This window comes from Zootermopsis nevadensis, unplaced genomic scaffold (genome assembly GCF_977971745.1).
Source record: "Zootermopsis nevadensis isolate Lab colony 2312 unplaced genomic scaffold, Znev_1.0 Znev_ptg000006l, whole genome shotgun sequence".
NCBI classification, from domain to species: Eukaryota; Metazoa; Arthropoda; class Insecta; order Blattodea; family Termopsidae; genus Zootermopsis; species Zootermopsis nevadensis.
The window spans coordinates 4,548,893-4,575,162 of NW_028259138.1; the positions used below are offsets into that span (position 1 = coordinate 4,548,893).

A 26,270-nucleotide genomic window follows, 5' to 3' on the forward strand; every position below is an offset into this window, starting at 1 on the left:
AAAAAACAGATAATCCAAAATATTTTCATTGGTGAATTCACAGCACTTCACAAATGATTTAATTTTTTACATTGAGAATCTGTTTGTGATGGTCACTTGTGTTTGTGAACTGTTTAGACTCCTCCATGGTAGTACTAATTTTCCTGGTGGCTGTCATTTTTCAAACCCTCTCTGACCCATGCAATCTAGTAGAGTGTCAGCATGCTGTAGTGCCATGCTATGACGCTATGACAGACACACTGAGTAATTTATCCTTCTTTACTCATCCTCCCTACCCTCTTCTTCAGCCTTTTGTTTCACAATAGTATTGACAATATTTATGTCTTGTCATGTGCTGGAAGACCAGTTCACACATATCACTTTGTAGCCATTACTGAACATTATCTTCATTAATGTTTCAAAAACTTCTCATAGCACACACAGTGTCAAGCATTTCAGATTTTATGATTTCTTCATGAGGAAAACCTTGCAAACCATATTATTCAAGATCTGGAAAAGGTTTCCTCCATGACTGAACTAGCGTCACTGGGTTCACAAAAGACCATGCCAGAGATACACTGTATATAGATAAAAAACCATAATTTTTTACAATATCTTATTATATCATCTTCATCAGTGAGAATACTGAGATCAGCCCAGTAGGGTCATTTCATGGATGCAACCACTCAATCCCTATCAGATAATCTATATCTAATTCTGTGGCTGATTTTTGATTTTCAGCTTTTGTTTTATTGTCAGTACCATTTTCTTATGTTCTTGAGCCATCTTACATAAGATCCACAACTACTAACTATCACTTTCACCTAGCCAACACACAGTACTGTGTAGTGGAACAAACCGTAAGAAAATAATATTTGAAAAGGACCAAGCACCTGTAGCATCTGCTCTCTCAGCCATCAAGAAGGCATTGTTCTGTAGACCAACCTAAAATCAACCTCCACTCCCCCCCAAAGTGGAGAGAATGGTGCAGAAGTCAAAAGCTTAGTTCACACATGTCTGTGTTTGGGGAGGGGGGGTGTGCATGGATAAGCTGTAAACCAGGTAATCTTTATATGGATAGAGTTTACTGTAGTATTTTTGTCCAGTTGCTTAAAATTCTAAGCAAAATATTCCCCGAGCTGTGCTATCATAGTAAAATTAAGCACTGCACAGATGAGAAAAACAATGAATATTATTAAAAGGTCAGTGACATCACATTATACCATAGATGAAATGTTGTCAACACTGCAGTTTTAAAAATAAAATAGCTCCTGGTCTAGATTATATAAATATAGAATTAATAAAAAAACTGCACCACTACCCTCTCTCTTAATATCTGGAATTCCTAGCTATATGCTGGAAGTCTGGTTCCATACCTGATGAATGGAAAGAAGCAGTGATATTCCCAGTATTTAAAAGGAGGCAACAAAACAAACTGCTCAAACTACAGAGGTATAAGCCTGCTAAACTCTTGCTATAAAATATGTGCTAAAATACTATCAAATAGAGTAAACAAAATAACAGAAAGCATTTTGATGGAAGAAAAAAATGGTTTTCAGAAAGGCCTATCTTGTGTGGAATGTGTCTACACAATGACACAGTTAATTGAGGAAAGGGCAGAATTCAACATTCCCACTTATATTACACTTGATACAGCAAACAAGAATATAATGTCGTAAATACTTGAATTGAAAGGCTTTCCACAACATATATGAGCAATCCAAAGCCTGTATGTAGGAACAAACATTGTCATTGAGGATGGAGGCAGAAGAAGTAGAAAAATTCTAATTAACCAAGGAGTATGACAGGGATGTCCATTATCACCCATGCTTTTTAGACCATGCCATAACAGAATGACAGGAAATTATTGACTTCTTAAAAAGCAAACTGTTGACAACACTCTTATTTTCAGATGCTCAAGTGATCTTAATTGCTTCAGAGGATTCCCTCCACAAGTACCTGGACCAGCTATATGATATTACTTCAAAGCATAATTTGATTATTTCCATATCAAAGACAAAACTCATAGCATTGAAAGGAAAATACATGATACGGACATAACAGTGATAAATAATAACATAGTTAGAAATTTTAATTATTTAGGTTGCCAACTAGGCATTAACAGAAATTTAGATATACAGAATAAACTACAAAGGTTTAACTATGTGGAACAATTAAGAGTACACTACTTAATAAATCCTGACAGGAAACTAAATCAATAATGGCATGTCATAAGGTGCTCTAGCTCTGTGGTGGTCAGAATATTTCTTGATTCATGCAGCTGTCATGTTATTTTACATAATACAAAGAACTGTCTTCCAGAGTACTGTATTTCCTAAAAATCTCTTACTATGTATCACTGTATGGTCCTACTGCAAGTGGTGCTAGTACTGACACCAACTCTCATGTTTGTCCACAATGTTGGTATTACCAATTGTAAAAATTTGATTGGAGGGTAGCTATGGCATAATGTCCATACCAAATTTCATCCAAATATTCTCAAGTTGAATCATGCAGACAGACATGACCAGCCCTATATGCATTCATTTCATGCACACTGTGCAAAGAATGTATAAAAAGCAGGTCAGCCATTTTCATATTTGATTTCAACATTTGTACATCTTTTAGTGTGGACTTTTCATCACAATCTTCAGCCTTGTTTTTGGATCATACTAGAAAATGGTCTTGCCAAGTCACTTTTCTTTCCAAAGGTTCTGATTCTGATAAGTCTTGCTGATAGATGTGATTTTCCTAATTCTTTGACACACAAAGCACTATTCCAGCAATTATTACAGTCAAAAAACCAACTGAATCCTGCTTTCATGTGATCCAACATGCAACAACTTATAAGCATTGCCAATTATTTATTACCAGACCCATTATGCAGAACACATGCCAGTGCTAATGATTTAAAGAAGTAAATATAGAGTTGTTATTCATTTATTGATTTTTATTTAAACATTTATGCTGCAGTTCTTGCATCCAGTGGATAGCAATTTATGGGAAAAAAAGAGAGATGCCTGGAGCACCAGAGGACCAAGTATTTGGAGGCAGACTTGCCCCATTGCCACTTTATTCATGACAAATATTACATGAACTGCTTTGGGACTGAACTTGTGGTGAGATTCTGATATTTGACTGCCCAACTTATGGCACAGCTTACAAGATGATACATACTTCACTGCTTCATACATTTTCTGTAAAATAAATATAGGCCTACCACAAACTACTGTTTCTCATTGTTATATGATCTCTATGGATGGAATAATACAGTAAAACACCAATCAGTGTTTCACCTATTTATAAGGCTCTCCCGCTAATCCACCTATTACACACACACATTATCTCTCCTCTTCTGATTATTGTGTTGGGAGCTTCTTAAGTACTTACAGTTGTGTCCTTTGTGAGTATTAAGACACTGAGCATCATTCAGAGGTCATCAGGAATTAATAGAAATGCTTGACTACTTCATCTGTGAGAGAACAAGATGTCTTACAGCGTATCCCAGGTAGAATAACAATACAGGTGAGGACTATGCTGAAAATATCAAGCAAACGTTTGTAATTGCTGGAGGGCAAAGAAGTAGGTTTTGACTTGGAGCGCAAAAGAGGTCACTTCTCATTATATAAACACACTTTACTGTACGAAGAAGATAACTGCTAATTTATATTTCACTATTCACTGGTAATATACTAGATCATAATTTATATTGAACTATAATCATCTTGTTCCCTGATGATTACATGACAATTATGATTCCTGTAGCAATGTATTCAAGTTGTATAACTGCATGTAATCAATTTATGTTCACTTACACACTAATACCCTATTCACTAATTTAGAGCTGTTGGCTTTCAGTTATTTTCAGAAGTAAAAAAAATAGCAATGTTATAACTATTGTCCGCAAGGCATGAGAGTAGACCCAACATCTTTGGGGGAGGTGGGGTAGAATTCTGTGCTACTAGTGGACCGAAAAACACCCGCAGCTTATACAGGCCATACGTCGTGAGCTAACGTACTGACTGACCGATAGCACAATGTTCTTAGGTAAGGAATACATCACCAGCGCATGCGCAGAACCCACTTTCCCCCTGCCACACAAGCAACAGCTGATAAGGCCACGTCTACTCTCGTGCCTCACGGACAATACTTCAATCTGCTGTCTGGTTCCAAGCTATAAAAATTAGATTTTATACAAGCTCTGATTAAATCTAGATGAACCAAAGACAAAGTGGTTTTGAGGACAGGGTGCAGAGAATATATGGACCTGAGAGGAACTAAGAGGAGGCTGGAGAAAACTATATTATGATCAGCATCATAATTTATGCCCTTCACCAAATATTATAGTGATCATATCAATGAGGATGAGACATGTAGCATGGGAAAGGTGATTGGAGGTGAAGGAAAGAGACCACTTGGGGGCCTTAGCATAGATGAGAAGATGCCACTAAAGGGACCTGAAAGAAATAGGGTGTGAATATATGGACTGGATTGAATTTACCCATTCTATAACAGGCAGGAAGTTCCTAATTAGATGAGCATCTCAGGAAAGATTGGTTATCCAAAACAGTAAGCAGTGAAAATTTAAAAATTCTGTCCATTACCTTATCCTTACAACTATCTCTTCCTAATCCATTTCTGCAGTGTAATTTGTAGAACACATAGAAACATGAAGCAGTATTTCAAAAATTGACATGAAATAATGTCTATTTTCTAATAAATGCTCCCAGATTTCAACTTGAGTAGGGTTAGGAGAATGACTAGACCAGAGGGACTGGACAAACAGTGCCAAGGTATGAGGAGAGGATAAGGAGATGGTCTCAGTCAACAGGAAACAGTATCAACAGAGCATGAGAGAAGTGGCTGTCAGAAAAGAGAAAAGGAAAAACCAGCCAGGGGTTAGAAATGAGGGTGGAATCAAGGGGAATTCTGGCTTTCTGGTTAGTGCAGAATTCAAGGAAGACATTTTGAGGTATCAAAGATAGACAAAGCAGTGACACAGGTTGGAAGAAAGATGGTCAAGGGTAAAGATGTTATGCAAGAGCAGGATAAAGCAGATGAAGCCACCAACATGTAAGGAGGTAAGAGTACAAGAGGAAACACTGGCCAACAGAAATGATGATGATAGCCTGTAAGGTGAGACCTGTGTGCTCAAATCAGAGGTGGTCTTGGATGAAGAAAGAAGGGTGGCAGAGAGTGGATCAGTAGAACTGACACCCTAACAGAAGGTCCTACAACTCACTCAGAGTGCCTAATGATCCTTTCCTTCTTAAAAAATTTCCAATAACAAAGCACTCTAGACCTATTTGGTCTTATTCAGTAGCTTCCTGGTGAAGCCTTCCCAGTTACAAATGGACTTAAATTTGAAAGAAGAATGTTAAATAAAAATTTGTGTACTGTTTAAAACAGCAACATTCCTTGATAATCACTAGTCAGCTCTATCACCCTTCTTATGTACAGGTACAGTAACAGATTCCTTTCACTTCTCTGCCAGTTGTTTCCTATTCCAAATTGAATTAATATATTTGTGGATCTCAGAACATAATATGTTACCTCCTCCTTGGATCAATTCTGCAAGTATTTGATCAGAATGTGATTTACATCTTTTTAGCTTTTAAACAGCAACCTCAAAACAGCTATGCTCAGGTGCTAATGACTTAGTTGCATGTATTTCAGTCTGCCCAACATCATTAAGATACAAAACATTCAACAAATAGCAAAAGTAATTCTTTCACATATTCAAAATACTGTGGGAATCTGCAAGCAGATGACCATTCTCATCCTTTATGAAGTTAGTTATTGGTTGGTAACCATTCTTAAACTCATTTATGACAGTGCACATATCCCTACCATTTTTGTTCCCAATGTTTATTTAAACCTCATAATTTTGTCTTCAAAATATGCCTCCTTTTGGTCCTGAAGCTTCTTCTAGCTTCACGTCTTACACGTCAATATTATCTCCAGTCATTTGGCTCAGATTCTGCAATGACTGCAATTTATATTGCTTAAATTCAGGCTAAAATTTTGATATTCTCTCTAACATTTTCCCAAGTCCAACTGATATCTAAATTTTATTTATTAAGAGCTTTTTAAATTATGCTTTCAGCAACTCAGACTACAACCCATCAAACGAGAGGGTGATAGTGAATAATGAATTGAAAAAGGATGTGTAGGGATGTGGTTATGGCCTAACTGAAGGTACTGGAGGCACTGCGGAAAACCACAAAAACCCAGTCATGATAGATGATTTATGGGCTGAGATTTGAAGCTGAGAACTTTTGAATACAAAGTAGAAGTCCTAATCACTTGACCATGATTATGATCCAAGTTTTGTAAAACTGCAAACCTGTTTTAGATTTTGATCTGACACTGTTCCTTATCTTCTGTATTGTTTATCCTTTTCAGATTTAATCTGTGCATACCAAAAGTTACATGTTCCTTGTTTGATAGCCCCCTTTGCAGCCAATAAATGCTGACTGGTATCATAGTCAGTCCCTCTGAAAGACTGGACATCAAGTAGACTTGACTGTCATCTTTCTATTGTAACAATTTTACTGATTCCATGAGTTCACTTCAAGCTGGATTTCAATTATAATTAATTACAGTGGACAACTAATTTTTATTTGTCATTGATATCATGCAAAATAATCTCTTTTTACTAAATCAGGTACACTGATCATGAAAACAACAATAAAAAAATTGTAACATACTCAGATTTTTGTTAGTCCCTAATTTTTATGTTATTCAAAACACATAAAGTAAAGTATCACCTATTATGCAGTTTGAAATATGGATGTTATTTGATTGAGATTAAAGTTGATATGACCATTAAAATATCATATGCTTGAATTATGGTTGTTCATATAAGAAAAACAGTAAGAAAAGACTCAGATGAAGAAACCTGTATTTGAAATCCACTAATAAAATATTATAATCTTAAATTATGGTTCACACACACACACACACAGAAAATATGTCAGAAAAGTATGAAAATTACAAAAGTTTCTACTCTGTTTACAAATTTAGCACATAAAGTTACTTTTCCCTCATATGAATGTCATCTTCCCTTTCCCATTACTATTCTCTTCTACACTGTTATGTGATGCACAATTTTTAAGTCATGTCTGCAATGAGCATGTCAAAATTAATGAAAATGGTAGTTTTCAATCATGTTACCAAAACTTTATTGATCAGTGTCATCCTTGGTTACTGAACTTGAAAACACTGAAAGAATAACACATGAAATAACTGTTCACTGTTGATTATAATTTCTGTCTTTTCAGTTTTGTTTGTTTGTAATTTACAATTGTCCTTGTAGTAAACATAACGCAATGTTCATGGTGACTTCCAGTTTTCAAATCCACTCCTTCATGACAGGTAATCCCCTGCTCACACTATTCATACCTTGACTTCGAACTACAGATCACTCAGCTGGAACAGACTCCAAACTGAATTGTCAATCCGCACTGTTCACTCACTGCCTCACCACTTGGCTGGCTAATTGCAGCATCTTGTATGTAATGAAATGGTGATTGTTCTAGAACACACTCCACCAGCCCCACAAGGTATTTATCTAAGTTATCACCAGCCAGAAGGGTACTAGTGAAAAGTCTAGAGCCTGTACAATGTGCACACACAGGTTGGCTGTCCTCATCCAGAGGTCTGGCCACCAGTCTGTGGGGAGGGAGGAACTCTTGTTTAACAGATACACTGGCTGATACTCATTACATTATCAAGATGTGAACAATCTGTATGTCCTTTCATTAATAGAAATCCAAGTATATTTATGAATTCACTGATGAGGGAACATGGTATTCTTGAAAATATATTAAGTTTACTATTCTAGCCTCATTATCTTTACAAGAAAATAACAGCCTTAGAGGAAATTAAAAAGAAACAGTGGTTGTCGAGCCTTGAGATTTCAGTGATGAAGGGTTATGAGGATGTCATACCACCAAGTTGTGTCATATGCCTTCTCCAGGTTGAAGAAGGCAGCAACAAGGTGCTGAAGTACAATAAAGGCAGTTTGTATGTTCTATTCCAGGTTCACCAAGTGGTCATTGGTTGATCTATGGTGTTGCAATCCAAATTTAGCATTGGAGAGATTTTGAGTCTCCAGGATCCAGACAAGATGACGGTTTACCATGCGCTCCATTTTCTTGCACAGGCAACTAGTGAGGCTGATTGGTCCATAACTACTTGCCATGGTGTGGTCTTTGTCTGGTTTCAGAACAGTAGCTTCTTTCGTGGCACCTGGTATCAACCTCTTCATCCATATTCGGTTGAAAATGGACAGAAGAAACTTCTTGCCTGCAGGTAGGGGTGAGAAAGTATTTCATTATGGATACCATCAGGGCTGGAGGATGTGTTGCAGCCGTGTTCTAATGCTGCCAGTAGTTCGTCCAAACTAAATGTGACATATGGCACGGTGACATGAGATGTAAAATTAAGGTGTATTGTTTCTGCGCTGTTATTAACATCTCTAAAACAAGTATCACAGATGTCAGAACTACATACTGAAGAGAGAAGAAACTACGTTGTTGGCGATGTTGGCTTGGGGTGTAATGAAAACGCCGTCAACAGAGATGCCAGGTATGGGAGTCTGATTGCATTTACCTGACATACATCGTATTTTGATCCATACTACATCTAAACGTGCAGACTAGGAGAGGCTAGAGACAGTCTTCCATGAAGTGTGCTTGGCATTGCGCATGATAAGCTGGGCTTTGGCCCTGAAACGTTTAAATTATATCAAATTTTGCAATATAGGGTGAATTTTAAAATATCTCATAGCTTGCTACCTAGCACAATATGTTTTACAACATTCATCTGTCTGCCATGGGTCAGGTGTGCTACAGGGTGTGGTGGACGACTTGGGGATATTTTGTGAAGTTCCTTGGAATACAGTGCTAATGAAATACTCCACCATTGTGTTAAGAGAAGGAAATTTCTGGTCCTCAAAGATCAATGACTGTGAGATACCAACCCAGTCAGCACGGCTGGTGATGTAGTTCGGATGTCTTGACACTGTTGGAGATGGTGTAGATATGTGTAAATTTACTGGGTAGTGGTCTCTACAGTGTAAGTCCAGAAGAAGAGACCAGTCAAGATGGACTGCAAGTCCCGGACTACAAAAGGCCAGATCCACAGCAAATGAGGTTCCTGACCCCACGCAGAGGTGCATATGTGCATCTGTATTTAATAGAATTAAGTCAAACACAGCACACATATAATAGACTGATCTTCTCCCTTCATCAGTAAGGGCTGAGCCCCGCAGAACATTCTTGGCATTAAAATTGCCAAGAATGAATTGTGGATGTAACTGTGAAATTAAGTGTGTCAGATTGGCTGGATTACTGGTACTAATAGAGGAATGTAAATATTGAACAAAGTAAATCTGAGATTTGACAGGTGATCACTTCAGTCTCCCTGTGTTTACCTATCAGAGTGTCTATATGGTCAGTCTGCGAGTCAGACGTATGTGACATGAAGTCGTTTCAGTTGGGTATGGCGATCGAGTCACACAGCGTTTTACGTGTTCCTGAACAAGACTGGGACTGGTACGGTTATTTCTGACAGGGTACTTTTGATGAATATTCCAGGGTTGTCTGTCATCAAGTAGGGGTGGTTGACATGCATGTGTTTTCACACTTGGCATGGTGGGATTAGGATATTTTCATTGTGGGTGGAAACCTCATATTGCATGGACACTCTTGTTTGGGGAAGTGCTGATATTTTGCTTCAGTTCGGTAATGGGCGGGTCTGCGTTGTTGTATGAATAACTTGCAGATGGTGTAAAAATTTTGCACATGACTAAGTCCCGATCTTAGGTTTGTTCTATAGGAACATCTTCAGAACACTTTCAGAAAGGAGCGGCCGTCCTCGACACGGAGTTCCTGAATCGCCTTCTCGTCCAGAGAGAACAGGACACCGTCCATCACCAGATGCATGCTGATGATGTTAATTTATTGGGTGATGATATAAATACAATAAAAGAGGAACACAGAAGTTTTACTAGAGGCTAGTAGACAGGTGGGGCTAGAAGTAAATTAAAAAAAACTAAGTATATGTTAGTATTTCGTCAGCAGACAGGCGGGTAGAATTGTCTTGGGGTGGCTAACAAATCCTTGGAATGTGTGACAAAGTTAAAATATTTGGGAACAACAATAACAAATAAAAATGATACTCATGAGGAAGTTAGGAGGAGACCAAATTCCGGAAATGCCTGCTACTTCTCAGTTCAAAACATTTTGTCTTCCTGTCTGATTTATAAGAACCTGAAAATTACGGTATACAAAACAATAATTTTGCCTGTTGTTTTGTATGGGTGCGAAACATGGACTCTCACTCAGAGGGAGGAACACAGATTGCAGGTGTTTGAGAATAGCGTGAGGATATTTGGGCCTAGGAGAGAAGACGATGGGGTCTGGAGAAGACTGCATAAAGATGAGCTTAATAATCTGTACTCCTCTCCCAATATTGTCAGGGTGATTAAGTCGAGAAGAATGAGATGGGCGGGGCATGTAGCACGCATGGATGGGACAAGAGGTGTGCACCAGATATTGGTTGGAAAACCTGAAGGGAAGAAACTGCCAGGGAGACCTAGACGTAAATGGGAGGATAATATCAGCCGGGATCTATGGGAGACAGGAGTTGTTGGCCCAGGACAGGGTCCAGTGAAGGGCATTAGTTAATTCGGTGATAAACCTTCAGGTTCTGTAAGCCATCTAGTTAGTTATTTGGTTAGTTAGTTAGTCAGGCTTGTCGCTGTTGTACTCCAGTAGACAGAGCAGCAACATGCATCGCGGTGGTATGGGGATCCTGCTGAGTAACCAGGCGACACAGAGTATAATTTTATGGCACCCATTATCTGAAAGGATCATTACAGCTTGATTTACATCTAAGATCTGGAATTTCACAGTTGTGCAGTGCTATGAAACAGAGTAAGAGTTAAAATATAGCTTGACAAAACGCCTCGGAAAGTTTGCCAGAAAGATATAATCCTGCTAATGGGAGACCTGAACACGAAAGGAGGAGATGACAATAAGGGTTTGAAACACATCATGGGCAGACACAGAGTGGGGAATAAAAACGACAATGGTGATATATTTGTGAATTTCTGCGCAACGACCTCGCCACTGTTCTGCCATAAGATCACCTGGGTAGCTCCAGACAATCGGACATAGAATCAGACTGCCAATTTTGCAATAAGCAGGAGATGAAAGTGTTCACTGCAGGATGATAGCAACCAATGAGGAGCTGATGTTGGAAGCGACCATCATTTGGTAGTAGCTAAAGTCCAACTCAAGATACTTGGTACCTGAAAGAAGTTTGCCAAGTGAAGCAGACTGTTCGATGTGGCTAAATTGAAGAAATAGGAGGTGAAACAAACTAGAACTAACCAATAAGTATGAAACTTTGAATACCATTGAAATGGAGACAGTGGAAGTGGCCTGGATGACTTTCAAGTAGACCTACGTGGAAATTTGCGAGATCATTTTGGGGCACAGGAATGTGCTGAAAAAGGAATGGATGTCAGAAGCCAGCTGGGATATCATAAAACAAGGAAAGGAGGTGAAACAGAAGATAAACGCCTGCAAGACAAGACACCACAAAAGGAAGCAACAGACACAGTAAGTGAGCTTGACAGGCAAGTAAAAGAACTTGCTGACAGGATCGCTGGCAGCAAACCAACAAACAAGTGGCCTGAAAAGTTCCAAGATATGAATAAAAAGCTACTAGAACTCAAAGCAGAGGTGAAGAAAGGTGGACTGAAAATCAGATGTGCCTGAACTCCAAGGTGCAAGGACAACTAGCCATCGATGATCAACTGATCCAGACTGTACAACAGTTTTCTTATCTTTGAAGCAATGTGGATAAGGAGGGTAGAGTACAGTGGGATGTCAGAAATTGGATCAAGAAGGCAAATGGGGTCTTCTTACAGCTTTAGTCTCTTTGGAGAAACACCCTGATGTAGAGGAAAACGAAGTTCCAGATTTTCAGCAGCAATGTAAAGCCCAAGCACCGTTATGCCTGCGAGACACGGAAAGTAACCACCGGAATCACCCAGCAACTGCAGACCTTTGTAAATCGTTACCTGCGCTGGAGCAACAGAAAAGGTGGCGTTGGAATGGAGGAGAGGAAGGTCAAGAATACCCGGAGAAGAACTAAACTGGAGAAAGCATAGAACCAGGGATGGACCTGCGGGGAGGAAGCAAAGCAGCTGGCCAGAAACAGAGTCTGTTGGCGAAATTTCACGGAGGCCCTATGCTCTACTGGGGTGCGACAGGAACAAATAATGAAGTGACCTCCCACTCGTATAGAATAGCAGGGAGCTAGCAGTTGTAGCACACCTGTGGACGAAGTTCGCCCACAACATGTATCCTTCAAGGTAGGCAAGGAGTTCTCCATACAGAATCTCCATTTGAAAGCTAACTTCTCTCAACAAAAAATCAAGGAGACATGATTAATTCACATGCATGCATGCAAACACACATGAATAGAGAGCTTGGATCACTCACTAAACATTATACTACATTTTTAAAATGTCACTAATTCTACAAGTAAACAGTGGCTGTTTCCTCCATGACTCTGCAACAAAATACTGTACACATTTTGTGTCTTCCTCAGCTGAGCTACATGTTCATACAATCATAACTTCGCCAGGATTCAGGAGAGAAGTATGTAGATGAGGAGCAAACTGTTTGGAACATATGTTTTATCTGATTCAAAAGTGAAATGATCAGAACAGCTTGCAGATTATGGCAAATGGAGAGCAGACATACTATTAGACAGGTATAAGGATTTACAGGACCCAGGGTTGGCTGTATCAAGGATTATTCTTTGCCTACTGAATACCCAAAACTCTTCCTTGCATAGTTTCTGGTCACACTATTATAGGAGGAATAAAATCAGTGCTGCCATCAGTATTACACCATGCAAACAATTAGTAGTCAGCCATCACAGCATATCATACATGAATAAATGTAAGTTTCCTATACATCTATTATCTACAGGGGGCACAAGAAGAGCTACTGGTGCACAGAAAACAGTATTAGACATCTTTCTTGTCTAAAGGAATTATTCAAAACCTATTTGATCATATTTTAATATCATACCACAACAGAGAAATCGCTTATTGTGACACTGTTCATCATAACAGAAGCAAATTCCCAAAAATTTTAGCTCTAGGGCCCTGAATAGAAAGAAATGGGATATTGTAAGTAGATAATACAACAAAAACACAGCAATGTGCTGGAAAGACAAGAGAGGCAGATACAGCTGTGCCTGTGGGGAACTTTTTGTGTAAGTAATGCTCTGAAGCCCAAAGTAGTACAAACTACAACACACATGAGCTATACTGAAGCAATTAACAGGAAGGGCAAGAAGTCTAGATAAAGTTGCAGAAATTCAAGTGAACAAAAGAACTTTCATTTACTTGTCATAAATTATAATACAGATATCATGTGAAGAAAAATGACCCACTTGCTATCCAGGAATCAACTTGTTTGTGACCCTTTACTTGCAGCAGAAGACAGGGCTGTAAATAGAAAGGGAATACAAGGCAGATCAAGCCCAACAACACCACAGTTGTCCCATCTGGAGATAAAATACACAAAACACTAAGCATGAGTGTATATTGTTGTGAGGTTTGTGGTGCTGGACTGTGCATTTCTATGTATGGTAACTGTACAAAGCAAAACTGACCTTTAAATGGCACAGACTGTATTATGGGGGAGGAAATTTGGTTGAACATATGTGTGTTTTTTACAGCAAGAACAAAGAATTCTGCAATATTTATCAAAATATAAATCTAATGGCAGCAGAAAATGTAAATACACGTAATATTCCTTTCACTTACAAATAATCTTGTGGACTGACAGCTTGAGGAACAAGGTCTGTGTAAAGTGTATTTTATTTCATTCCTGTATGAAAGTTTTTAATAAAATACATATAACAAGATACACTGTTTTATTCAAACACATGTACAGCATAGCGTAACTGTGGAATTTAAAGCCAGCAGGAAATATGGGGAATTAATAATCTGGTACTTTAAATATTAATATTCTTGACAGTCCTCTTTTAGGTGTTCATGTGTAGTTTTATACTTGCATCTGATAATATATCTGAGATGCATAACGTAACTGGTCATTTTTGGCTAATATATGAAAATGATGTAATTATGTTGCAAGTTTAAACTAGAATGCATACTCAAAATGGGTAACAACAATCAACGTAAATGTGCCTTAAAAGTATTTTCATAGATATACTATTTCATGGTAAAATAATGAAAAGCTAATCAAAGGTTTCAGAGTTATTGCCATGTTAACTTTGTAGAAACAGCATGTATGACATTTTTATTTTATGTATACTTCTTGAAAATTTATACTTGTTAAATTGTGGTATCAGGGAAACTCAATGCTTGTGCAGTACTTCATAAGGAGTCACAAATTAAGACTGACAAGTGCCATTAAATTATGTGACAGTGATTCCACATCCATCTGTTGACTTGACATGGAATGAGCCTTTTATTATTATGACTATTGATTTTTACAAAATGGAAACAATTTGTTTTAACATAAAATGTCTCATGTGGTGGGGACTTGTCAGTGCACTGAATGTGCTGTACTTCTCCACCTGTCTGAACACATGTCTTACAGTGACAGCAAACTGAGCAGCCCCTGGTAGAAACTGACTAGGTAAGAAGATTGCAGTAGCGGCCTCAATGCAATCACATCATCATGATCCTGAACTTCCTTTGCATAAACGTTTTCCTTCATGCATACCCACATGACTAGCAGATGTATGCAACATGAGAAAGCCTGTTTTTCCCAGATTTCAATGGACCTTTTCAAATACACATCAGTAAGGTTGTCTTAAATCTGGATATCACTGCTGATATTCCCTCAGTACAGTGAGGGAATTTCCATCGCAAAAACGTAAAATAAAGAAATGCATTACTGTATACTCTGCAACAGCAAAATCTACACATCTTTGTTGTTGCCACTGTTCATGTTACCAGTACTATTAGAACTATACTGAGTCTGACAACTACCTGAATTTCCTGATGCAGAACCCCCACTAAATGACCACAGTACAAAGTGACACCAACCAAGAATGTCGTCAATTGCAAAAGGAGGCAAATGAAAAACGTTACTTACATTCTCTGCTCTAAATGATATCCCTCAAAACCTCCTTAATATTGTACTGTAGCTTTGAATCACTCTGTATATTAATCTCTGATGTATTCACTCACTGTTTCCTTCCTTTTCATATTTAAATAGGATTCAATTTTCAGAAGTTTCAAATATGCTTTTTAGTGAAGCAAAATGGACAATAATGTATTTCCTCTAAGAGGAAACCTCATTCCCTGTTATCCCATCATGCTATTAATTACTTAGTTATTACCTTATATCAATACAAGAATTAAAGGTTACATTCAGTCAGCAATATAATGTCTGTGGATTAACGTTTTGGAAAGTAGTTTGGATAAAGACAGTTTTATACTGGATAATAAAAATGTCTTAAATTTCTTAATTTCATCATAAACTCATAGCAAGTATATTGAGAATATTATACGAGGTGCGATCGGAAGGTTTCCAGACTGCGCGTATAAAAACCCGTACACTTATCTCAGGTATTAAATTCATCCATCACCATCGAAGTAGTTCCCCTGGGAGTGAACACAACGATCCCAGCGCCGCTGCCAAGCCTGAAAGCATCCCTGGAAATCTTTCTTTGTCAGCCTGTCAAGCACCATTTGCTATTCTGCCTGAATCTCTTGCCAAAGACTAGCCAAAACGGCTACGGAAACCTATGAAATGCTAAAGCAAGCATTTGGGGAGTCCGCAATGGGTCGTGCACAAACTTTTGTGTGGCATTCACGTTTTAAAAATGGCCGAACCTCTGTCGATGATGACGAGCTTTCTGGACGACCATCTTCGAGCACATCGCCCGAAAATGTTACGAAGATTCGGCAGGCCATTCACGAAGATCGACGTCGTACCATCAACGACTTGTGCGACATTGTTGGGATAGGCTATGGGACCTGTCAGCTGATTCTAAAGGACGGAAGCGGCCGTCAAAGTGGCGCAACCACAACTGGCTGCTGCATCATGACAACGCGCCAGCGCACACCGGCAGTTTTTGGCCTCAAACACCATGGCCGTCATCCCGCACCCTCCTTATTCGCCGGATTTAGCTCCGTGTGACTTCTTCCTCTTCCCAAAGATGAAAATTCAGCTAAAGGGAAGGAGATTTGAGACGATAGAAGAGATTCAGGCAGAATCGCAGATGGTGCTTGACAGGCTGACAAAGAAAGATTTCCAGGGATGCTTCCAGGCTTGGCAGCGGCGCTGGGATCGCTGTGTTCACTCCCAGGGGAACTACTTCGAGGGTGATGGATGAATTTAATACCTGAGATAAGTGTACGGGTTTTTATACGCGCAGTCTTTAAACTTTCCGATCGCACCTCGTATTCTGTAGTCTTCCTTTATGCAAATATTTAACAATATGACATTCATTAACAATGCTGATGATGAAAAAGCTTGTAATCAATTGGAATTATGTAAGTTATTTTCCCATTATCATACATCAAGTCCTTTAATGTATTATATTCATTGCTTCACTGCAGAATGTAGAATATTTCTGTACTTATGCTCTTCAGGTAACTGTCAGTTACCTGTAAACAAATATAAAAAGTAAAGCCGTCCCATATACAACATGTAGGCACTTGGGGAGGGGGGAGAGGAGGTACAGCTCCTACTCATTTTTAACCTCAGTACTGGGTGGGGGCGAGTGGTTTGCATCTCGCCTCGGCCACTTTTTATCCCCACAAAAGGACCCAGTTACCCATTGGACAGGAGGCTGGGTGGGTCCCAGAGCTTGTCTGGATGCAGAGGCTAGAGGAAACATCCTCTGCCGTCATCCAGTCTGTAGTCAGTCACTATACTGACCGAGGTACCCCGACACTTGTAAAGAAATATCATAAAATACCTAAAACATTAACAAACTATTTTTATTGCTCGGGATTTGTTTCTTTGCTAGCTATCACACATTTACTTGTGGAAGAAAGAAAGTAATCAGGACAAGCCCGGTTTTATCATGGATGAAAAGGCACAGAAATAGTAAAAATACACCCACAATCAGCAATTTGTTTTGTATGAAATGGACTGCAATACTCAAAAGAAAAAAAAATAGGAAAATTTCTTTACAAATACAAATAAAATACAAACTTAAGCTACTTACACACCTTCCATTTTCAAACTCATGATACGTTCTGATTAATCTCCTGAAGAAAATTATTTAAGCCGTTCTCAGCACAAGATTTATTTCCTCTTCAGTCAGGTGTATCATCAGCTGCCACTTGGAATGACTGTTGAAACAAACAGGAAAAAGAAGTGTTACAGATTTGATCACATTTATACACATATCACTCCTTTAGTTTCATTAAACTTGAACAAAGACAATTTGTAGTGTTCAATATCACTCAAACCACATCACAATGACAGGAAGCAAACAAATAAAGAAAACTACTTACAAAACTTTCTCACACCCACACATCTACATTCTAACATGAGAAGATTCAAGAACTGTTTTCCATTGATAAGAAGTTCGATTATATATAATTAGAACTGAATTAACTTCATAGTTAGCATAGTTCTTCTTCAGAAGCTAACAGTACACATAGTTAGTCAAGAAATTAACTACCTTTTATAGAACCCAATAGTTCAGCACGGTGTTCACAAAAGCTTGCCAATAATCCTTATCCTGAGCCAGAGGAGTCAAATCCCACTTTCTAACCACATTTTAATATTATCCTCCCATCTATATCAGTGGTTTATTATCTGTTCTCCAGGGTTACAGTGCACAGATGTAATTAATTTTACACATTTCAAAGAAAATTAATGAAAAATATTTAACCTATTTCCAATACATATTATCTCCTCAAAGTGATTAGCAACTCTTTCCAAACAGCTGTAATATGTCTCTGAGATGTAGGGGGATTGGTACCATTTAAATCTGCCTATCATTAATATGTAGCTACAAGGACAGGTAGGGTGCCATTTAAAGAATTCTCCAAGTGCTTAATGAGAATACCAGTTCTGCATACATTAAGTATATTAGATCTTAAGTAACTTGATAAAAATATCCCCTTCATCACAATAATAAATCACAAAATTCAAAACTAATTTCCCTATCAAGTATCTTACTATAAAAATAAGTCTAGATGCTATATATATGTAGGATTTGAGGTTTTCAAGGCGGTGAGTCTGAAGATAGCTGTCTTCTGGGTTGTTGCACAGTGTAGCCTGGCAGAAGTTTACGACGTTTCAGAGGTCCTTGCTGCCCCCATCATCAGGGCGATGATGGAGGCAGCAAGGACCTTTCAAACGTTAGCATACTTCTACCAGATTACATGGCGCAACAATCCAGAAGACAGCCATCTTTAGATGCTATATAATAATACTAATAATAGTTGATCATTTATAATGTTTATGTCAGTGTTTCCTTAACTGTCATATTTACCAGTCAGCTTAATTAGATGTCACAATTTTGATTTAAAATGGTATATTTAACCCTTGTTAATGTTTATCAGTTACATTAATTTTGATCCAAAATTAATGAGTGCTGAATGCTCCAGTTTTGTTGTGTGCTGCCAGACCACTACTACTGGAGTATAAACAAATTTGTTCTTTACATTAAATAAAAGCTCTATTTTTCTTAAATTCAGTGGTTCCATTAAATAGCTAAGCCACGGCATTCCTTAGGTTCAAACCAGGTAAGTGAGCATATACATAATTTGACTAAAGATCCAAGAGCTGTGCTTTCACACATGTACCACCACGAAGAAAACTGAATGTGATTTCATTAGTACTACTAGGTCATGCAGTCTAAATTCTGCATAACCTGACTTCCAGAACAAGATTCACCATTGAACTGAGCATGTACTAATTTATATGAAAGACTACACACAATATATAATTATACATATTTCAATAAACAATGATGAGGTGAAAAAAATATTCAGGCAACATTTCTGGAGTTTGATAAGTTTTGACACCATGACAAGTTATTTTTAAATAACGACACATAATTTTAAAGTCTGAAAGTCTTAATTATAGCTGTGGTTCTCAAATTCTGTTGTATGAAAGGCAACATTTTAAACTCACTTATACACATTAAGGACCAGATGAACATTCATTTACCTGAGCTAATTCCACAATGTAGTTCGATAAAGAAAATTCCACCAGTTGTGATGTCCTTCAAAACCTGAACATGGAAAATGTCCACAACATAATGGAATTGCTGCAATTCTGATCACCACTTCATATTTACAATCTGCTGCACTCACCAAAATAAGATACTTTTTAACCATCTTAATTTATGATCCTCTTTCAATGTGACTCCTCACTTATAGCATTCCATGGTCCATGCATTTCTCTTTAACACATCCTTAAAAATTTAACCAATTTGTACACAATTTTGTGTTTCCACAGCCCTACATAATTTTCTCAGACATTACCCTCAAAAGCAGCACCACTTTTTTTAATCAGTTATTGTATAAGTAAAAAATACACAGGTGAGAGATTAGGTTCTCATGGTGATGAGTATGAAGATGACTGTCTTCTGGGATGATGATATGCAGTGCAATCTGGCAGAAATTGACTACTGTTTCAGATGTCAGTTTATACCATACTACATACAGCAACATCTCAGAATACAGTCATCCTCAAAAGACACACATTTTCGATAACAGCATTCAACAGTTTCCAAATTAAATCACTTAGTCTGCTGTCTCCAGAGAAAACAAGTTTTCAATCCAAGTTTTATCTGCAAACTGTTAAGATCTCAACAAAAACCTATAGTCTCTCACACACAATAAAAGGGTTCTCATTCCCCCTACTTTTGTTTATTTGAAAGTCTGTTCACACCAAAAGAATTATTTACACTTCCCAGTACTTGGTTCTGATTGTCTTCAAGACTTTTGTGTAATGTCAATGCAAGTGAACATACATTTGATCCAAAATAATTAATGAAATCCAAATGTGGATTCCATACTCCCAATTTATAAATCAATAGATCCCTTAACACACATATGTTTGCTTCACCTCATACATGATATACACAGATTTAATAATCATTTCTGATTTAACTGTAGCCTGTAGTTAAGGAACCTTTAACTTATAGTACACACATTGACTCTGGATGTAATAATTAATATAAGCAAAATTTCTTGTGAATTAGATTAATTCATGTAATGTAGGTGTGTTCAATAACATATTTTGTTCTTAATTTTCGTATTTAACTGTTCATGTGCACATGTATTAACTCATGGCAGATGTTTCTTTAAAATATTATGCAAGTTTTCATATTTTACTGTTCATATGCACATGCATTAACTCAAGGCAGATGTTTCTTTAAAATATTATACAAAAGTATGCTGCAATTAAAAGAATAAACTTCATTATAAATGTTTCAAGCAATTACTCGAATGTGCTTATTTGTGGTACACTGTTCATTCCCTTCACAAATTTACCATCTCAGAACATTTTTTCTATCAACACACAATACAACAATCCCTCCTCCAGAACAATTATTCCATATTTCTATAAGACATACCTAATAACCGTAAACATATAAGTGACTGAACAACGGCTGGAAAACAGTCCCATCACCATCTCTGCAACACTCACTTGTCCTCCTCACCTGCGCCACTTCATTCATCAGGCAGGACAGCCGTTCGCTTTCGCTCGCTCCCACTTCCCACCACTTCACGCTTCATGCTTGCTTCCTTTCACACTTCCTAATAGAGTCAACGTTAAGACAGCTGAGGGTTGGGATGGACAGGAACACACATCAACAAAGCCCCTGAAAACAGTCTTGGGGAAACATGGGAACCTAACAGTCATCTCTTTACAGTCACTCTACGGTCTTCTGCTCTAGAAGTGAACCTATGATATGCTATAAGGACTTCAGACAGATCAACTTAATCAAGCATTATATGCATGACAGCTAACAAAACATAGCTGTGGTGGCATATAAAATCAATAATTATGTAGCATGTACGTGCAAATCAATTATAAGGTACAACAGTTCCCAAACCACATCATGTTAATAAAGCTAAAATGACCATATTAGACATGTATCTCAACAAAGCACACTTATGCTCTCTAATATTCATTACTGGGCTGCGAAGAATTCACTATATATTGTGTACAGAATATACAAACTTGGTATCTTAAAATAACTTGCAAGAAATTTACTTCAATTAGTCAATGTGGCCTTCAACATCCGATTATAATTATTATTAATTAAATTCAATATTTCAAATTTAGTTTTACATTTCAATACCATCTCTTTACTTACTGACAACAATGTTTTAAACATAGAATAATGAAGGCATAAAATCACAACAACTGAAGAGATCACTCATTTAAAATTCAAAACAGAGGGGTTTATCTCAGCAAACCAGACAGCATCACAGTATTTACACTGAAATCTCAGGCAGAAATAGGTAATATATTCTCTAATAAATAAATAACACATAAAAGAATTTCACGAATTTGGCAACATACAGAATATTTAACATTAAAAATATAGTGCAATCTCCATTAACTGCCCGTGCAGACATTACTTATATTTGGAAACTGAACTCTGAACTTTCATATATTACCACTGTACAATCCCTGCTTAATGCTTCTGTGAAAACCACTTAAATTTGAAAAGTTAAGCAAGAAAAACCTTCGACTGAGAAAATTTAACACTCAGATAATCAGGTGCAGGGTATGCAAGGGTGAATATAAAGTGAGAGAATATCTCAAGGAATTTAAATTGGATTCCCACTGCAAATCTATCCTTACAAACTGCTGGAATCATGCAACAATTCAAGAACTGAATTTTCAACAAATGTTACCCTAAATTATATTATTTCCACCATCAATGGTCTGGTACTTATGAAAATATTACTTTTCTGTAGTGCATGGAAGGTGTAATCATAACATGTAGCATAAATCTGGTAGCATGTTTCAATTTAGGGACATAAGAGGGATCCAGAATATCTGCTGGAAAGTCAACTTCAATCTTTCACAGCCATTCTTTAAGGAATTGCATATTATATATAATAAATGTGAATGTGAAATACCATTTCACCTTATAAATACCAAGATATTTTAGAATGTCATTAGGTCTCAAAGGTATAATGACAGTGCAAAGGCAGATAGTACATAAGTCATGTACAAGGCTTCAAAAGAGCCTACCATTAGGCTTGCTCAAATTAAATTGATCCAAAAAGCAGAGGCTGTTAAAAATATTCCCCAAAAATGATGAGGCAGGCATCCTACTGACACACCAGCTAATAAATCCTCTCTTCAGAGAACCCTGTGGGCTACTGCTGGAACCACTATAAAACTGTAGCCATGAAAATCACAAGATGACAGGTCTGGGCTGTGCACTCACAAGCAACAGTATATACCACAATCACTAGAGCATTTTCAGTGCTTCATTCAGAGGATGTTTTTGTGAGATTTTGATGGGCAATTAGATGTGGTGTCACCATATTCAACTCACAGAAAAATCAGTAAGTATGTAATACAAACATCCATTCTTACTCCACACTACAAAATTCAAGTCAATTGCTGTTTTCAACACTAATGGATAGATGATGCTGGCATTCAAGGACTCTGACATCACCATCAGTGCAGAGCACACTACTTTGGACCTTTTCAAGACCTTCATACTGCCATCAAGAAAACAGATTTCACTCTGCTCACAACTGGGTTGTGTTGCACAACACTGTCCATCCCCATTTCACATGCTCTGTCCAGGATATGCTACAATCCATGTGTTGGAAAATGGTGGACCATCTCCTATACAGCCTGGACCTGTCACTACATGACTTCCATGAGTGTGACCCCCTCAAGAAAGTGTTACATGGCTGTAGATTCAGGTCAGATGAGGATGTCAAGGCTGTGGTGATGAAGTGGTTCCAGCAGCAGCCCAGGGACTTCTTTGAGGAGGAGATCCATCAGCTGGAATGTCAGTGGGATACCTGCCTCAATGTTGATGAAGATTATTTTTAATAGCCTCTATTCACACACCCAAAACAATTTTTGAACAGGTTCCATTTGATGAACCCTCATAACTATTATTACAGCACCCAGAAAATGTGGTTCTTTCTTTGAAATATGCCTAAATAAAACCTATTTACAATCATCATCAAAACAAAAATTGCAGCAGCATTCAACATGGTAGATCTAGTCGTATCAATCATGCTGTGTGAAGTTTTCCCAATGGTCATCTTCCTTTCATCAATTGAAGGGCATGATGTGTCTCTTAGAATCTATCCTAATGAACTGCCAATGTCAGCTTAAGGTTATACAAACCAACTCACAATGACACATATGCTCCATTAAGTACAGAAGCAATAGAAGATATGGAGGGCAATTATGCCCAACTAATAGCACATAATCAGTAAAAAGCATTCTATTTGTCTTAAAATCTCATGCTGGTAAATATTTATCCTGCATTTTCAATCCACAAGTTACCATTTATCACCATGATCTTTAATTCTGCTACAGAAGGCCCAACAAGAAAAATGAAATTTGCTCTACAAAGTCCCAACAGAAAAAGGAAGAAATAGAATTGAATGTATATCCATGATAATAAGATACAATATGACAGAGAAACTAAGAGACTTGTCAATGTTTAAAGGTTTCTGATGATGGTGTGTTATAATACATAACATTATTTTGGACTAATAATAATCTAAATTATAAAAATTATAAAACTATGTTTTATAAGCTGGACTGTGCTTCCATCTTCAGAAAAAAATGGGGAATAGGACAAATAGCCTATCTATCAGGATCCCTGATTAAGCTTCCTTGAAACCTATACTTTTATAATTTGATAATTTAGATGATCAACAAAGTACAAAAGAACAATTTTTGGCAAACTCTACCACAAAAAAGTTCTAAAACTGTTGATAACTATTCCTTTAAAAATTCTCATCTGTACAGATGCTAGTAGAAAGCAAATTAATAGTTATAACACATCATAACTTGTATGTATAATTTCTATTAATATACATTTTCAGCAGTGAAAGTTGTAAGACATAACCTCAAAAATACACACCATTACTTTACTTGTAGATAGGATTTGAGGTTTTCACAACAGTGAGTCTGAAGGTGGCCCTCTTCTGGGTTGTTGCGCCATGTAGTCTGGTACATGTTTACTGACATTTTAGCCTGAAGATGGAGGCAGCAAGGACCTCTGGAATGTAAGTAAACTTCTACCAGACTATGTGGCACAACAACCCACAAGACAACCACCTTCACTTTACTTGTAACTTTCAATCTACATACATGCATAAAATGAAACATTAGTTTCACATAAAATCTGCAGATATGTTCACAGTCTGTCACCATAGCAAATTTTACAAACCTGGCTACAAGGGTTCACAACTTTCTACTACCAAACATAAAAGTAAATGTAGGTTTCATGTGTTTGCCATGTTATTTTACAATCACCATATAGGTTGGACACTTTACACAGATCTATCACAACATACATTTTACAGTAATGCAAGTACAAATTACTATTTTGGAATCCAATTGTAGAGAAATGTCCTAATACCAAATTTAATCTGACTCAATACATCAGGCTCATACAGCAGTGGATTGTGAAGTAATAGCACTTCCTTCTGTTTGTGAAGAGTATACACAAAACACATAAGATTAATAAATTCTATTACCAAAATCATATGACTTGCAGTGACCACAGCTAAAAGATGTAGAAACCATGAAAAAGGCACACACACCATAAAAATGTCTGTTGTAATAAAAAAATAAACGATATGGATCAGTATCTGAACACTTAACACTGCTAACACAGATGAGTCAGCTTAATTCAACTCACAATATTAAAGCTTGTCTCTTTAAAATTCATTTTAATATCATCTTCCCATTTCTGTACATATGAGATTGATCAAAGGTAGCTGCTATTCAGAATGCCTCCAGAAGTATATACACATTTCATCTTTCTCTCATGAATTGCATGTACATCTCTTCATGACAATGATTTAATGGCTAACATTAATTAAAGAATAATATAAATTGTAAGTTCCTCACTGCATAATTCTTCCTTAGTTCATCTCTCTTCCATCACAATTCTATCTGCAGTATATTGACTTAAAATACTTACAATTTAAAAATTCTTTCTTCAGGGTATCACACCACACTTCACAATCAGTTGACGAACTGAGATTCAAGCTTTCACAGCAGTGAACAAGTGGACTGTAGTCTTCTGGTTGTGAGTACCTGCAAGACTGCATGACATCACAACCCAGAAGACCATAATACGCAACAAGTAAAATGATCATACCGTATACAACTTAAGATGGAGTTTATTAACTGAACAATAACAAACATTTCCTGAACTTAATATATCTTAATCTAGTTTCTCATAACTGTTGATCCAAAAAATCTGAATTCCAACAGTTCAAAATAGTATATTAGATATTTACTATATAATGACTTTGTCAATGACAATCTCTGCATGTTAAACAACATTCCCTGATATATTAAATATGCAAAACAATATTCTAGTAAAAAAATCCTTAGTCCAAACTGATGAATAAGTAAACAGGGTTGCAGAAGCCACCTTCCAATGCAAGACAGTGTCCTTCACTTCTGGAACAACTCTTTGAAGTAACAAGTATTTAATACAACACTTAACAGTAAAACAGTTTTTCTTCCTGTCTTCACAGATTAGGCATCTTAATGAGTGCACCAGCTCTGATACCCTATTTATAGCATTTCCTCTGTCTTCCTCTAACTCTTCACACTGTAGGTCTGTAATTCCATGCAATCTTTAGCTGTCTTCACCCTTTCTAAGTACATGTGTTCAACTATATTACTAAACTTGGTCCAACCTTCCTTTGTTCTTCATACTATATATTAATGATTTACCTGCTACAGTTATATATCTAAGATGCCTATTGCATGCAGATGATGTGAAGCTTTGTAAGTAAATTAACAATGAAAATATGTTAGAAAATTACAAGAGGACATAAATATAATATATAACTGAGTGTGGATTTAATATTAAAAAGTGTAATTTCTTAGTATTAAGCAGCACAATCAAATCTACTCAAGAGTCTGGAAAAACTATTAATGGTAAAAAGCTAGAAACAGTAGAACCTTCAATGTTCTTTGTATCACTATTAATTATCATGTTTAAAACATACATATTAATGATGAATTTAAGTAGCTGGACTTTATAATGAGAAACTT

At 37.1% G+C, this 26,270-nt stretch overlaps 1 long non-coding RNA gene across 1 annotated transcript; it reads right to left on the reverse strand.

Annotated features, from left to right (window-relative positions):
* Window positions 1–6,866: 6,866 nt before the first annotated feature.
* Window positions 6,867–25,247, reverse strand: LOC147874718 (uncharacterized). Its single transcript, XR_015533812.1, has 3 exons — window positions 20,689–25,247; window positions 17,231–17,353; window positions 6,867–8,289 (listed from the first exon to the last, which is right to left on the reverse strand). It is a non-coding gene; the product is annotated as an uncharacterized LOC147874718 (long non-coding RNA).
* Window positions 25,248–26,270: the final 1,023 nt, after the last annotated feature.